The following is a 5373-nucleotide window of genomic DNA, read 5'->3' as shown; positions in this document are numbered from 1 at the left end:
CCTCTTTTTCTTTTTTTTCCTTTTTTTTTTTTTTGGAAGAGGAGGGAGGGATAAATAATTAAAATTAATCGATCTGTCCGATAAAAAGATATCAGATTATTGGGAAACTTTTTCATTTGTTGAAGAAAAATTCTCCCTGTCACGTTGACAGATTCGATGCGAATAATGTGAATTTAGGTGTTATAATATTGAAAATTAGATAGATAGGTTTGGATTTCATTTCAATCTGTGTAAGTAAGTAGATTTTTAATTGCCTTGCTGTTACTATTGATTTGAATTGGAAATCTATGTATTACAATGAAGGAATATCGTGTTATGCAGATTTTTTTTGGCGAATGATAAATTTTTCCAAAAAATTGAAAAATGAAAAAATTTTGTCCATGTACTTTTTCTTTTGTATTCGTATATATATTCAAAAAATGTTACTATCAATATGCATGATCATTTTGAATTTCGTTGCATTTTTAGTTTTAATTATTTTTTCAATTATCGAAAATCAATCCATCTTAATTGATTTAAAAAAAATTAAACGTTTAAGATTAATACGGTTATCACTCGATAAAATCGTGTTCCCTTTTCAACGGAAAATTCGTTTGAGGAGGCTTGCCCTTTGAACGTTTCAAAAGGTGACAACGCCACTTTCGTAACGCGAGTTAATTAATGCCCATAAAGGAAGTCCCAAGAAAGATGGGGAAAACACCGAGTCAGAGGATTCTCAAAGAAGACAAAAGTTTCTTTAAAAAATGTTAATTGAGTTCAATCTGCTAACACCGCTCAAACTTTGAATACGATTTCGTAGAAATTTCTTTAAAAATTTTACAAATATTCATCCCGTAAAAAAGATGTTTAAGAATCTTAGACTTTTTGTCTCTCGTTCTCCGATGTTTTTTAAAAACATGCAGAATAAAAAGAAAAAAAGAAAAAATGTGTATATATATATTTTTTTCGTCGAAATGGCGTGCTCGACGCATCCTTAAACGATCGTGTTTCGTCTCGTGTCGCGTCGCGTTGCAATAACTCTTTTTTCTTTGATCCCTCATTCGTTTCCATTTGCTGCAAGTCGGCGGCACGCGCTAACTCGATATTGCGTTTTAGTCATGCGGGAACATGTCGTATCATGGCCGACGAATACATGTCGCCCAGAGTTTTCGTTTATTGCATCCATTGGTCCGATATTAGAACGATACGCGATATTTCTCGCTTAGTTGGATCAGTTACGCTTCACGAATTTTCTCGTTATTTCTTTTCGTTTCTCTTGTTGGGAATAAAAATGAGAAATAACAAATACAAGTAAAATATATAAGAAATAGAATTTCTATAATTGGATCACTTTTTCATTTTTTTTTTTTTATTTTTTACTTAAATAATTGGCGACAACATTTAGGAAAATAAAAATTAGATAAATTTAGACGCATTGTAACATTTGAATATGTGGTCACGATCGGTACCGAATAAAGCCGAATGATATCGTAACCGCTCGGTAATAATCGTCATGACTCGGCACTATTCGGATTAATAATAGCCATATGTATACCTAGACACTAGAATTGTTCAGTTTCAAATATAGTCATATGCAATGTCATTTTTATTTTTAAAAAACTATAAATAATATAGATAATATAGAAAATCACTTTTAGAGATTGTTTTAAATAATTCTATTTATCAAGTAAAGTGAAAATATATTTGTTCGAGGATTTATTATAAACGTGATGAAAATTCTTCGTCGTTCGAGCCCGTATTAGAACACTGATTACATCTTCCATGGAAAAACTTGATTACGCGCATACATCCTTAGATTACCATCATTCCCTTTTCTATGAATTATCTCCAATTCGAAATAGTCTCTTTTTTATCTATGATTGCGATCAAAAGCAAAAAAAGAAAAAGAAATAATAAAAAAGACATATCTTTTCCAGAGATTTACAGGTGAAGGTGAATCGATGGATGTCGACATACATCAGGAAATTACGCGGAGTGACGCATGCGGGTATAATTAGCACACCAGAGAGATTGTTGAGTAATTCATTGTGACCGCGTATTCGATCGCATCGTTTCCAAAAAATTTTGCTCAATTTCGAGACGAAATAATATGCTCAAAAATTTTACCTACATCTCGTTAGAAAGAATATGAAAATGTATCGAAATCGACGGAAATGTTAATTACTCTTTTCTCTTACCCGTGTCCAGTAAATTAGATTTTCTAATTTATCGATCGATCTTTAGCTGGATAGATATACGCATAACACCATATGCACGCGATAGCCACTTTAAATATTCCGTAGCTATCAGCAAGCGTTATGATGCCTAGCCAGCGAATAGTTTGAGAATCGATCATCGAATCCATCCGGGAGAGCACACACGAGCACATGCCGGCAAATTTTAACCAACGTATGTATCTTTTTTTGTCGAATTTTTTTTTTCATCTTCATCGATATATTGCGAATTTTGGCGCAAAAAATAAAAATAAACGATATCGAAGTTTTTTCACATCACATCATCGTAACATTTATAAAAAGGATAAGTGGAGATTCGTTTTTTTGAAGCTGATAAGATTCACATTCAAATAATCAGATTTCATCCAATTAATTTCGTTCAGATATTCAATTCGAATATTTTACAATATTTAAAAATAACTTTGCTACCATAACATCTAATGCTCGATGAATTAATTCTTCTATCGTTTCAAATTCAATGTAACGCGTAAAATTTCTAATTAGATTACACAGATAGTTCAGATAATAGAAGCTAGGCTTTCGAGCAATCAGCCACAATATATAAAATTTCCATATAAATGGAATTCGTATCCACTCGTATCTCGATGGAGCAAAAATTTATTTTCCACATTTCTCGTATTTTTCTTCCACACAAAAAAAAAAAAAAATCTCTCAAACTTCTTCTTCTGATTATCCGACAATTAATATCACCTTCCACACACGTTGAAAATCAAAAATTACCTCAACTTATAATCCTCGAATCTTTCTTCCCACTCCCTTTAAACTTCCTCCCAGCCTTACCAACACCTTACCCTCCCCTTCCTTCCCCTCTCATCGTGAAAGCTCGATGATCGATGTAACGAGAGTTTCTTTCCTCTCTTTCGAATAGCGAAAGGAATAGAAAGAAGAAGGAAGAGGAATCCGTGGTGGATTATTAGGCTCGATATCGATTCAAGGGCCGGTTAGAGTATCAGCTGTCGGTTGATTCGAGGGAAAGCTATGAAGAAACGGGAACAGGCGATCGGTAGCTCGAAATCGATTTGTTCGGGTGGGGGGAGGAGGGGGGGCAGGAGTAACGTTATTTGCGCGATTAGAGTCGTCGAGGGTTGGATGTCGGACAGAGAGAGAGAGATAGAGATAGAGGGGGGTGAATTCTGAAATCCTCGCTCGCGGAGGAGGGTAAATGTGCTTATTCTGCTTGAAAGGGGCGACGCGTGGAAATAAATCTAACGGGGTCGAAGTGACGATAATATCTAGCTTCCCCGAAGGCATCGCTCCATTAACCGATATCGTAACAGTGCCCCCTCCCTCTTCTTTCGACGAGGTTCTTTGGATAGAGTTATTCCTTCCGAAATACGAAGCGGATTCGACGCGTGGACGATTAAAAGAAGAGGTGGTTGGACGTGACAGGAAGAGGTGCAGAGATAATAACAAGTTGGTGAGAGGTGGTTATTGGGCTCGACGAGGATCACTGAACTTCCAAGAAGCGAGAGTTTGATCTATATTTTCTCGCGTAAGAAGATCTCTCGAATAATTAAAAAAGGGAAACTTTTAATGCGATATTTTTCCTTCTTTGTTTTTCATCTTGTTCTAGGTTAGCAGAGTTGGATGTTTTAATTTTTAACTACTTGAAAAAGTAACTAAGGTTAAAAAAAATTTCGAATAAAGTAGTTTAATCGCTACTAATCGCGATTATTATTACGTTTTGAACGATAAATTATCGAAGTAAACTTATTCGTAACTTCAACTATTACATTTTCTTCGTCGTTGGAGGTTAGAAATTTGTTGATGGAATTTCCTTTGCACGTTCCTCTGAACATGATGGATATCATAGAGAACAGTAGTTATTCTCTAAAGATCATTTATACAATCTTCTGTGTTTTTTAATGTATATTTTCTATCAAGTTTATATTTAGAATTGATCATAATATCATTGATACATCATTGTATTTTAAATAACAAGACATATTTTCGAATATTCGAAATATTTTAATGTTGTTTAAAATATTTCCTAAATTTTCCACTTAAAGTTTCTCTAAATATCCTGTATACTCAGTTTTATCGCGTTTAGAATTTATCTTCGAAAATTTATTCAACACTCTTTAAACAATACGCGACATATTTTCTACCGCAACGATAATTAAACGCATTTTAATGGGAAAATCCCCCAGATATAATAATAATAACAATAATAATAATCGGACGTTAATTATCATCCTTCTTATCTGAGCCACCCATGAAAATTAACCGCGTTTATCCGCCACCGGCAAAGACGCATCGCCTGCACATGTATCAAAAGCGTGTTATGAATTCACTATTTCGCGCGTGTAATTTCCAGCGGAAATTAGTAGCCGCCAGGCGCAACGGTTTTTCTCTATCGTCGACGATTCGAGAAACGAAGAACGCGAAGCGCAACCTGTCGCCATTCGAGGTAAATTAACACGCGTGCTTTCTGTGCCGTTGTGTATAATTTGTAATTTTCAGAATTGCACGCCCACGCCACCGCGCTCGATAAACCGTGGCGTGATTCTCGTCGATCGCGCCTCGAAGTCTGATGATGGCTGAATTGCGGATTTTTATGCAGGTAAACGAGTTATTTGAAATACGTGTAAATCGTATAATATACGATTGCGAAATATTTTACGTGGAAATTTATAATGATAATGATCAATAAAATCGTAAATGCAAATTTTTATAGAGTATTATTATACAAAACTGTATAGTATAATATAGTATAGTACATGTAATATAATATATAATATATAGTATAGTATAATATAGTATAATATTTTGCGAAATATCTATATAAATTTATCCATTAATGTGATCATAAGATGCATTAATAATGGATCTAGTTGTTTTTTCGGTTACCATCGTTTAGCGAAAAACGTCACTATTGTTCAAAGGACAAATTTAATGATAATAGATATTACGTGTAACTTTTGCAAATCGAGAAGAAAGTTTTAAAATAATCGATAATAACGTAAGACCGTTAATAATTCATCGTTTTACATTACAGAAATACTTCAAAGAAGATTGACGTCAAGAAACGTCAAGAAACACGTCAATACACGTCACACTGAGCAGAAAGCAACTAGTATATCACGTATATGTGACAAGAGCAACTGATGAACGATCGTGTGAAGAGGAATTGATGAAC

This window comes from Apis dorsata, unplaced genomic scaffold (assembly GCF_000469605.1).
Source record: "Apis dorsata unplaced genomic scaffold, Apis dorsata 1.3 scaffold_354, whole genome shotgun sequence".
NCBI classification, from domain to species: Eukaryota; Metazoa; Arthropoda; class Insecta; order Hymenoptera; family Apidae; genus Apis; species Apis dorsata.
This window is presented reverse-complemented; position numbering follows the sequence as displayed.